The 12,340-nt window shown below is 34.5% G+C and overlaps 1 long non-coding RNA gene across 1 annotated transcript in view; it reads left to right on the top strand.

Moving 5' to 3' along the window:
- The first annotated feature begins 449 nt into the window (after positions 1-449).
- LOC139082025 (uncharacterized) overlaps positions 450-12,340 on the top strand; it is a 139,918-nt gene continuing 128,027 nt past the window's right edge. The window contains exons 1-2 of the long non-coding RNA XR_011537680.1: positions 450-697; positions 5,513-5,617. This is a non-coding gene — a long non-coding RNA (uncharacterized lncRNA). The remainder of the gene's footprint in view (positions 698-5,512; positions 5,618-12,340) is intronic.

Below are 12,340 nucleotides of genomic sequence, written 5' to 3'. Positions count from 1 at the left end.
GCCTGTTTGAGGCCCCTCTTTTTTCTTTGCTTGTGTATTCGAGCAAATACAGACTTTCTGTAAACCACTGTAGTCAATCCCGAGGGTTAATTCACAGACTCTGAATTACGGTAGGCAAAGGAATAAACTCAGACTTTGTAACCTAGAGAATTTGAAAACAAGATGCATTACATCATTTCTGGTTGAGGACCTGGTTTCTCTGAGGCCAGCAAGAGAAAACCCTGTGCTAAGAAGGGGTCATGTGGTTAGGTTAACCCTACCCAGGGAATCTCTCTATTTTAAGATTAACTAATAAGTGACCTTAGTTATTTCTGGAAAATCCTTTTGCCATGTGATATAATATAACCAAGGGAGAAATACCAAGGGGTAGACATTATGGCAGCCACTTTAGAATTCTGCCTACCACAATCAATGATTTTCCAAGGAATTTTCTTTTTTTTCTTTTTAAGGAAGATTAGCCCTGAGCTAACATCTGCTGCTAAGTCTCCTCTTTCTGCTGAGGAAGACTGGCCCTGAGCTAACATCCGTGCCCATCTTCCTCCACTTTATACGTGGGACACTTGCCACAGCATGGTTTGCCAAGCGGTGCCATGTATGCACCCGGGATCCAAACTGGTGAACTCGGGCGGCCAAAGCGGAATGTGCGCGCTTAACCGCTGTGCCACTGGGCTGGCCCCTCAAGGATGTTTTTGACCATGTAAGTATATTCTCATAGTTATTATAACAAGTTGTTTCGCTATTTGCTGTGCATTCACATTTAGGGATAGCATAAACTGACATAAATACAAAAAGCTTTTTTGTATTATAATGGCTTTTATTAATTTATTCTTGATGACTGCAGTTTTTTGTATGAAAATAGCTGTTTTTATTTTTTTTTGCCAGTAAAATTATGGACCTGATAGTCAACCATCAGGGTAAGCACTAACCTAATGTCTTTGACAGTTAAAAGTGATGTATAAGTTTCCATTTGCATAATACAACCTGTTGGATTCATAATTCTAAATATGGGTATTATATATTCACAAATCAAAGATAAATTGTGGCTTAATTTATGTAACAGGCAGGATTTCTGGAACACATGGCTTTCTTTCATACAGATTATGCAGCATATTTTGTTCCCTGAAGTACCTGGTCCCTTGAGGTATCAAGCAGACAAGTGCTCAGAATGTACATTACTTAAAAGTGTGCTAGTAGGGTAAAGAGCTTTGCATTTCAAAAGCAAGACCAATGTGCATACGTATTCTGTCTCTATTCGTATGTCATTGAATTAGTTTACTTGTAGTTCAGTTGTTTTCAAGACATTTTAGATCGGAGCTATGCAGGGATGCTCTATCACACGATTTAATCAATATGCTTTCATAGCAAAGTCATTATTTTAGTTGGAATTGCAATAGAGGTTTTATAGTAGACTCTTCTCTCCTCACTCATGTAAATTGTTGAATTAGCAATTTGAGCTCATTCTAAACTACAAAGTTGAAGCTGGTATTTAGAAAGTCACATGTTTGAAATATAATCATTGTTTGCAAAGCTAGCTACCCTTTTACAAAGAACCAGCCAATTAAAGTTGATCCCATTAGTCAACCAACAATAACAACTGCATAATGAATATGGTTTCCTAAAACTGACTCAGATCCTCTTCTTTGACCAAAACAGTCCTAATCCTATATTTCTTTTACTTTCTTGACCCTGTGTTATACATACACACACACACACACACACACACACATTATAAGGCATATAACAATTAATTTAAGAAAAGAATCAGAGACTTGAGGAATAGCCACTGATGTGTGTTCTATTGGGTATGGACTGTTTTTTCTTTGCTTGTGTATTCGAGCAAATACAGACTTTCTGTAAACCACTGTAGTCAATCCCTACGATTACACTGAAGACTCTGAATTACGGTAGGCAAAGGAATAAACTCAGACTTTGTAACCTAGAGAATTTGAAAACAAGATGCATTACATTGTAAGCCATCTACTTAAAGAACCAACATAATAGAAATAAATATAAATTCATTATATTCAGCAATAGGACTAAATAGTTATTCCTTGACTTAATTCATCATCATGTGGACATAAAGAAATATACTACCTAGTGTAGAAGCACAGAGTGTCTAATGGACTTCGACAATTTTTTTTTTTTCTTGCAGAGTGAGATTCACCCTGAGCTAACATCTATACCAGTGTTCCTCTAATTTGTATGTGGGTCACTGCCACAGCATGCCCACCAGTAAATGGTGTAGGTCCATGCCCAGGAACTAAACCTGGGTAGCTGAAGTAGAGCGCACCCAATTTAACCACTAGGCCACAGGGTCAGCCCTTCAACTAGTCTTTTAATTCATCTCTTTCCAAAGATGGAACCCTACATATTTTTAGGAAATTTGAGGATTTAAAAAAAAAATCTTAAATTTTGCTATAAGAATATGTATACTTTGGAGATATTTTCAAGTAACTAAAATTAGGTGCAGAAGGAATTTTATTGAAAACTGAAGCAATCCAAAATACTTTTGATTTTTCTTATAGACCTAACAGCAAAAAGATATTATCCAGATAACATTTTTCTTAGTATAAAAGAATCTATAAGGAGGTAGCTTAGTACAGTGAAATAAACATAGCATAGCTAGTTCAGAGTCGATTTCAATAATTAGATGCTGTATGACTTTTGGCAAGTTACCTACCCTCTCTGAACTACAACTTTCTTTTCTATAAAAATATGATATATATTTATGTAACTGTTGGAGTATTAAATGTCATAATATATATAAATGAGCTAGTAAAGTGCTTATATAAAAAGAAAATAAGAATCAGGTGGGGTTTTTTTTTGGTGTCAAAAATTGCTTCCATATGACTTCATATAACTATTGAAGTCCATTTCTGTTCCCAAAAGGCACAGAGTAATTTCTCCCATAATTTGAAAACACTCATGTTCTTCAAATCCATTGTTGTATCTTCTAGCCCACAGGCTACACATCTTGAGGTTGTCTTAACATTTGAGTTGTTTTAAGATAGTCAGACCATTAACTCTTTTAGTTACCTTTCTTCAGTTTGTCTAAGAACAGAAGCTAGAAATGAACATCACACTCAAGAGGGAGATTTACTAATACAAACTGAAAGTCTCCCTTTCTTTGTTTATGAGAGAATACTTCCATTAAAACTGGGAAGAGTAGTGAAAAGGTTTTATCCTTCAGTATGACTCATGTTGAGTTTGTCCACACTAAATCTCTTTCTTTTCAACCATACCGCTATTTGTGATATGTTTCAATCTATTTACATCTTATCTGTGTTGCATTTATACTTGCATAATTGACCTGGTCTTCAATACCCATTTCTGTAGAATATTTGTTTCCTAATGATGCTTATTAAATTTCAGATAAAAACAACATCAAGAAAAAAAAAAGAATTAACTGTATGTGACTCTATATAGTGATTATATTCCAGAACAGAATGATAGATATGATGAAATAGAATGGTGCTTTCATCTTTACTCAAAAGCTCAAGTATTTCAGACACATGATTTGTTCATAAGGCAACACTGTGGTTGTATGCAACAAAAATTAAAAGCTATTGGATATTTATGGTATTATCTTGTGTGAAAAACTATTACTATGGAAACAGAACCAAAATTATTCCAATAAGGTAATGTTGACTTTTAGTCAGCTCAAGTAAGCTCTTGTGACCAATTATTTTAGAAACACACTGCTGGATAGATTTCCCACTTAGAATTGTTTATTAGGCTTCATAATTAAGATAAATGTATCTCTCATTTGTGATAGCGATGGACATCTAAAATTTAAATTTAACTTATTTCCAGTTATTTCAAAAACAGTCAGTGATTTTGATCTACTGTTGCTATTAAAATACATAGTGTTAACTCTACCAGAGGTTAGTATCAATTACTAAGGAACTGATATTACAAAAGGAAAAACTGAGGCCCTACATCTGAGAAATGAGGTAATATTAATGAGTTGATGATGTCTTTTTTTATTGAGATATAATTGACGTATAACACTGTGTAAGTTTAAGGTGTACAAAGTGTTGATTTGATACACTTTTATATTGCAATATGATTACCACTATAGCGTTAGCTAAAAGCTCCATGTCACATAATTATCATTTCTTTTTGAGATGAGAACATTTAAAATCTTGTCTCTTAGCCCTTATCTTACAACACTCATGAAAATTAACTTGAAAGGGATTAAAGACTTAAATGTAAGACCTGAAACCATAAAAACTCGTAGAAGAAAACACAGGGAAAAGGCTCCTCTGACATTGGTCTTGGCAGCAATTTCCTGGCTATGACACCAAAATCACAAGCAAAAATCAACAAGTGGGACTACATCAAACTAAAAAGCTTCTGCATGGCAGAGGAAAACATCAACAAAATAAAAAGGTAGTTGGAATGGGAGACAATATTTGCAAATCATATATCTAATAAGGGTTTAATATCCAAAATATGTAAAGTACTTATACAACTCAATAGCAAAAAATGGGTAAAAAATCTGATTAAAAAATGGGCAGAGGAACTGAATAGACATTTTTCCAAAGAAGACATACAATTGGCCAAAAAGTAAATAAGATGTTCAACGTCACTCATCATCAGGGACCTGCAAATCAAACCCACAATGAGATATTACCTCACACCTGTTAGAATGGCTATTATTAAAAAGACAAGAGATAACAAGTGTTGACATGGATGTAGAGAAAAGGGAACCCCGTGCACTGTTGGCTGGAAGGTAAATTGGTTCAGCCCCTTTGGAAAACAGTATACAGGTTCCTCAAAAAATTAAAAATAGAATTGCCACGTATTCCAGCAATCCCACCTCTGAGTTTATATCCGAAGGAAATGCAAACAGGGTATTGAAAAGGTAATCTTCACTCCCATGTTTACCACAGCATTATTCACAATAGCCAAGATATGGCAACAACCTTAAGTGTCCATCAACGGATGAGTGGATGAAGATGTGGCATATATATATGAAGAGAAGTTGGTCCAACGGTACAAGTTTGCAGTTAGAGGACGAAGAAGTCCTGAAGATCTAATGACAGCGTTGTGATTATAGTCAATAGTACTGTATTATATACTTCAAAGTTGAAGATGTCTTTTTTGAGAGTATTTTTATTGAACTTCTTACTCCTGACAATCATAGATACATAATTTGGAACAAGACTTACTAAATATCAGTGATTATCTTGGAAAATGTGAAACAATATGTCAATTTTAAGGGCTTAAACTTGGCATTTGGTGTTTGGATTCAAAACCTGCTCCACATTATCAGCCATGTGCCCTGATATAAATGATTGAATCCATCCATGCCTCAGTTTTCTCATTCATAAAATATGAATGATAGTAATCACTACAATATATGATTAAAGCAATACGAAATTAATAAGATTAGGGCTTCATATCACTTAGTATAGTACTTGACACCTTAATAATAATGACTGCGGGAGAAAATAAATTCTACAGTGAGAAAAAATAATTCTAACTTCCTTAACCACCCTCTTAACAGCAGATAATACTACAGGACAAATAAGTCATTGGTGGACACTATTGGCATCATGGGGGAACCTGAGGATACATTGCATCTTTGGAAGACAACCCTGAAAAGATAAGGGTGAGAAATTTTTGCCTATCTTCTTTCTCAAATAGAAATTTCTTCTCCAGAAGCCCAGAAATACCTATTTACTTGGTGTTTCACTGTTTACATATATCTTTCACATTGTCATTTCATGTTTATCAAAAATAATTGTAAGCAGTTTACAAGAAAATAATTATTATTCCCATTTTTAGATAAAGAAATTGAAGTTCAGGATGACTTAATCACTTATCCAAGATTACCCAGCGAATGAGCAGCAGGGCCAAGATAAGAGCGACTAGTCCCATTTTGTTTGTTTCACCTTTTCCTCTTAACTTCTCAAGCTACTCAAGTAATGGATTGACTAGCTTTCATTGAAATAAGAGAGTGATTTAACTTATTGTATCATCACATTAAATGACACTGGTGGAATAGTACATAAAGAGTATTGAGTAGTGACTTAGAGAATGGTGATTTGAGCAGGAAATGAGGAAAATAATAGAAACTCTGTGTCTTACTAATAATGTCTGGCAACTCTACATTGTCTACCTGGTTATTGGTGATAGCATGGGGGAACTTGGAACTTAAACAAAGTACCAAAGAAATACTAGAACAGGGTATAACTCGGCTGGTATGTGCTCCGAAACAAATTTCTTACGTTATATTTTCCTCGGGTCCAGAACTTAAGGCTTTTTCATAAGTTATTTTGAATTCAGCAATTACTGCTTTTATTGAGTCAATAGTTTCTAAAGGCTCTTATGTGACCTTACTCATGTCTGGAAGAAATGTGGCTTTTCTGTTTTCTTTATAATTTAATGAATTAAAGAAAGGGTGAAAATGTTCTATTACCTTATTTGTGCTGATGCTCAGCTGGGGTTTAGCAAGATGGTTTGTTAATAAGCCATGGTTTGTTAATAAGCCAAGTGGATTTATGTTTCTGTGAGTTATAAAGGGCAATTATAATACAGTTACTTGTGTGTTGGGAAATGATGCTCCATCAATATGAAAAAAACTCAGGGCTGGCCTGGTGGCGCAGCAATTAAGTGAGCACTTTCTGCTTCTCGGTGGCCCGTGGTCCGCTGGTTCAGATCCTGGGTGTAAACATGGCACCGCTTGGGAAGCGATGCTGTGGTAGGCGTACCACATATAAAGTAGAGGACGATGGGCATGGATGTTAGCTCAGGGCCAGTCTTCCTCAGTGTAAAAAGGAAGATTGGCAGCAGTTGGCTCAGGGCTAATCTTCCTCAAAGAAAAAAAAAATGTATAAAAACACTCACTCTCTGATGAAACTCACTGGAATCTTGCTACTAATTGTGACAGCAACACCTGGATTGCCACTCTCATTGCATGAATTGTCACCGTACTGGACAAGGTAACCTGTTCACCATCATAGACTGGCTCAGAGGGAAGTATGTTGTTTCTTATGTGGAGGCTACCACTGCTGCCAGTGGCATGGTCCGTGTCTACTCCTGACAGAAGGACTGCATCTGTGGTGTCTCACCACTGTTGGCTTTTCTCCAGTTAGTGCTTTGTGAGCTCTGGATATACTGGTGTATCCCTTAAAGCAAACTTATGTTATATGTTTGGCTTTCCAAACTAGTCGCAGGTTGACAATCTCTGCTTTTTATGGCAGAAGCTGCTCAACGGTGATCTGATAGTCTAACTCTACTTCTCTCAACTTTGCCTGGTCCACACACCTTAGTAAGGCAGTTTGTTTATTAAATGCAGCTGTCCCTTCTTTACTAGGCTGCTTCCTAGGTAATGATCGTGAGAGAAAGGCTGGGGGATTACATAGACATATTTTGAAAATTTTGCTGTGATCATTCCTGGGTATAACGTGTCATTCTTTATCCCACCAGCAACTCAGTCAGCCTGGTTGAAAGATTGCCTAGGGGATTTGGAACTAAACCTGGTCAACTTTTATGAAAGTGTTTTGTTCCTCTTGTATCCAACCCTTCTGGACAACGGTCTTCTGCAAGAAGGGGAAGATTGGGAAAAAAATTAAAAATTATTACTACTGAAGTGAAATATATTGATTTTGTGACATTGGAGAAAGAGCAAAAAACCCCATTCCTGGGAAAATAACACCTTAGACCCCACGAGGTGTGGGGGCCAATTGTATTGATAATCTTTGTTTTTCAGAACTCCCTGTGGAGCCTTTCTCCAGTCAGAAAATACTCTGGTGCTGTGCCCCCAAACTGTCGCAAGTGTCTTAAATTTAACTGACTACTTAGTCTGACAACAGTGGCAAACTGATTTGTTAATTTATAAGTTGTATAACGTATCAGATCCTTCACAGTTTAGGATTTGACAATGTATAATTGATGTCCCATGGTGTGTATGGGACTAAGAAATGTTAGGACTAAGACAATCAATAGGAAAAGTTTTATCTTCAAATACACAATATATTTTTGAAAGAAATCATATTTTCTTTGAACTTAGCTTTATACTATTGAACATTTTGAAGTTTTAGATGAATGTCTAAATATTTAAAGTAAATTTGTCTACAGCAGCTTCTCCAAAAGTAACAACACAAAGGTTATATTTGCCATAATGTAGCTTTAATAAGATTTATATTTCCAAATTGTTAAAGGAATAAGAGAATGCTAATTCTTTTCTTTAAAGATTCGCACCTGAGCTAACAACTGTTGTCAATCTTTTTTTTTCTTCTTCTTCTTCTCCCCAAACCCTCTAGTACATAGTTGTATATTCTAGTTGTGAGTGCCTCTGGTTGTGGTATGTGGGACGCCGCCTCAGTGTGGCCTGATGAGTGGTGCCATGTCCTCACCCAGGATCCGAACCGGCGAAACCCTGGGCCGCCCAAGTGAAGCGCGTGACCTTAACCACTCAGTCACAGGGCAGGCCGGAGGATGCTAATTCATTGTGAGGTTAATAGGTGTTAGGGCAACAAGGGCAACCATCAAGAAACTGGATTATAGACAAATAAGTTTGGGTCAAGTTAAATTGAACAAAAAAACAGTAGTGGGCATTCAGTACTTTCTTATTAGGGAACAAAATATATAAAATATATAATATATAAAATATATAAAACAATCTCTTTGATTTGGCCAAGAAAACTTGAGGCTTAGACAAAAATGAATTGAGATATGATTCGTACAAGCTATATGATGAAAGCAGATTCTTATTCTAAGCCTGTTTCTTCTTCTGTAAAATGTTTACTTGTGAAGGTTAACCGAGGAAAAGATAAAATCTTCTGACATAGATTAGTCACTTATTAGATGGCAGCTATTTTTATTAAAGATAATAAAGAGAAAATATATATGAAGAGAGATGCAAATATTTAGATGTGTAGTTTTAAGATACTTTTAAATAAATATATTAGATATACATGTTAAAATATTCATAGGAAACAGTAGAATTATTTAAAAATGTAGTATGTGAAATTATATAGAACATCAGAAAACAATTTTTCAATGAATTTATTAAATTATATTATTCTTGTGACAAAATTGTTTCCTTTTCAGGCAAGACTTTTTAAACAACTATATGTTTTTGAGTTAATTACAGCATAAATATCATAAGACAAATGTGATCTATATGTAAGAAAGGAACAAATAGGCACAACTACAGTTAAGGTCTGAACTCTGAGAATCTGATGGTACATTCTCTAATTTTCATTTCTGTTTAATTTTTTAATGTCAAAGTTTTTTTTTTAAAACAGAGTCCCATTACCTTGATTTTTAAAGAGTTAAAGAGTTTTAGATGCTTTAAATTCAAGTTGCATAGTATTCAGTAGGCAAATATGAGTCCAAGTTACCAACTAAAACCCAAGCTTCAATATCTGCTTAAGTTATTAGCCAAAGGGATAGAAATCTAATCTAAACTGAAATGCAAGGAGTTTAATATTTTTAAAATTTATTTTCTCTCTACTATCAGACAGTATAGGAATTTGTTTACGTGGTTTTTTTCCACTCTACTAAGGCTCATTAATAGTCCACATGCTTCTTTCAAGCTCTTAGAGATGACCTAATCACCTTCCATAGGAAGGAAAAAGGAGAAGTAAAATGTTCGTGAAATCTCAGTTTTCTTACTGAAGCTGGATTTGTTTGCATTTTTCACGTTTTGGTTGAGACAGCTATTTGGCTGAGTCTTCTGGCAAATCATATAGATAAGAAAAACAGCAACAATATCAATAAACCTTCATGAAATAAAGATGTTCCACTTTTCCTTTGGTTTGTTGTTTCACGTTACCAAAAATTGCACTGACTTTCTCAAAAGACTAGTCATAATATCCAGTAAGATGCAATAATGAAACTATTCAATTAATACAACTTTGGAAAAGATAAACTTCATTTACTTAAATGTGATTTTAAAAGTTTCCAAAGGAAATAATTAGATTATTGTTAATAGCTTTAATATCTGAATCCATTTGGTATATTAAACTGTATTTGCCCATATTTGAATACTAGTAATTGTTCTAGCAATAATACACTTAGACAAAAAGTCAATAAGCAATTAAAAACCTTTATCCATATATTATTTTAATATAAGTTATTCTAATTTAAAACAGATAATTGTACTTTAATTGAATATAATTAACATTCAATAATTGCTTTTAGGAAGTTTGCAGGCTATGTGAAAATATGCTCAGGCAGGAAACACAAAAAATATTTTTGTAATTTGGCAGACTATCAAGAATGAACCTGATTGTATAATTCCACCAAATACTTATAAAATACATGATTTCTTATATACTCATTGCAAGATTAATTACCATTGAGTTCTGGGAAATAGAAAAAATATTAACTCATTAGAATAATTACCTCTTCCTCTCCCTTAGTAATACAATGGAGTAAGGGAAGCTGCTGATCCAAAATATTTTTAAAATGAAGTTTCTCTCACACTTTAAATGGAATCATTTCAAAAGTTTATCTGAACAGCAAAGCATTGACAAATAAAATGTACAACTTTCACTTCTGGGCAAGATAGAATATTAGAGACTGAATTTACTGGGCTGCCCAAACAAATGCATAAGGTATATGAACTGATATTTCTCAAGATGCTGTCTATCAGGTAACAAGAGAGTGTTTCCTCAGAGATGAGAGATGAGAAACAAATGGAGTGAGCATTATTGTTACCAAGCTGAATCATAAACAAATGAGGTAAACCCTAAATTTACCCAGCTAGTTGCCATCAGAGGGTTTCTCAGCCAAGGGAAAAGGAGGAGGAACCCAGCAAATCCAGGTGGACTCCTTGAGTTAAAAAATCAGAGCCAAGAGCATGCGGAGAACAAGGCAAGTAGAGTTTGGACAGCAAAGTAACTGAGAGGAGAAAGATGTATAAAGATAGAGTTCTGGAGATCTTCAGAAACCCTCTCAAGTGTTTAGCTAAGTACTGATTAACATGTTCATTAAATGAAACTAGAGTCCCACTGTGGAAAGAAACACCGAAAAGGAACGGGAGTAAAAAGCCCCAGAGATGCAGGACTTGGAATAGTGCTGGTTCCCAACTGTTAGACGAGAAAATCTCAGGATTCACAAGGCATTGGGTAGTGTATGAAGAAGGGTCTCGCCTTAGTAGTGGAGAACCCTAGACAGAGAACAACTCTAGCCTTGCCTAATAAATCTTAGAAGCAAGATTCAAAAGAAAAACTAGTGTAACTATGTTCAAGAACAAAGATTATGAATATCTGTAGGAATTGAAAAATATTCAGCAACCAATGAGATCAAATACCCAATGATGGGCATCCTATTAAAGATGGCAATGCTGCAAGGAAGGAGGAAAGCAAACTCATAAAAAGAGAAAATTAATCAAAACTGATGCATATGATAGAATTATCAATCACATCAAAACCCTGATTATAACTGCATTGTAAGTACACACAGAACATTTGTCAAGATAGACAATTTTCTGTGCCCTAAAACAAGCTTCTACAAAATTAAAAAGATTTAAGCCCATAAAAAGTATCCATCCATTAAACAGTGGAACCAAGTTAGAAATCAATAACTGAAAAGTCTCTGGAAGATCTCCCAAATTTGGGAATTAACACAAATCTAAATAACTCATTGTTCACTGAAAAAAATCAAAGGATAAATTAGAAAATATTTAAAATTAGAAATAAATAGAAAAATTTGAACTTAATGAAAATGAAGACATGGCAGATCAAAATGTGTATGATGCTGCTAAAGTGATACTGTGGGGGAACATTTTAGTGCTAAATATCAATACTAGGAAAGAAGGGTCTCAAATCAATAATTTTAGATTCTACCTCTAAGAAACTAGAAAAAGATGAGCAAACTAAAGCCAACATAAGTATAAATAATGAAAACCAAAAGAGAAGTCTATTATGACAGAAAAATAGTAGTGAAAATTAATGAAATAAAATGTTGATTATTTGAGAAGATACATAAAATTGATAAACCTTTAACCAGTCTGATCAGGAAAACAGAGAAGACACATTTAACTGACATCAGGAATGAGCGAGGAAGAGGACACCACTAGAAAATATACTGGTGGATTTTGCATTTATAGTAAAGATATCTTTCCACAAACAAACTCTTGGCACAGATGGTCTTATTAATAAATTCTATCAAACATAAAAAGAAAAAGAAATACCAGTTCTACAAAAACTTCTGGAAAACTGAAAAGAAGAGAACACTTGCCAATTAATTTTATGAGACTAGCGTTACCTTGATACCAAAACCAAAGACAGTACATGTGAGAGATTTATATACCAATATACCATTGTAACATCAAAAGATCAAAACAAAATGTCGTTTAATCATATCCAACAGTATATAA

Source organism: Equus przewalskii, chromosome 1 (assembly GCF_037783145.1).
Source record: "Equus przewalskii isolate Varuska chromosome 1, EquPr2, whole genome shotgun sequence".
Taxonomy (NCBI): domain Eukaryota; kingdom Metazoa; phylum Chordata; class Mammalia; order Perissodactyla; family Equidae; genus Equus; species Equus przewalskii.
This window is presented reverse-complemented; position numbering and strand designations above follow the sequence as displayed.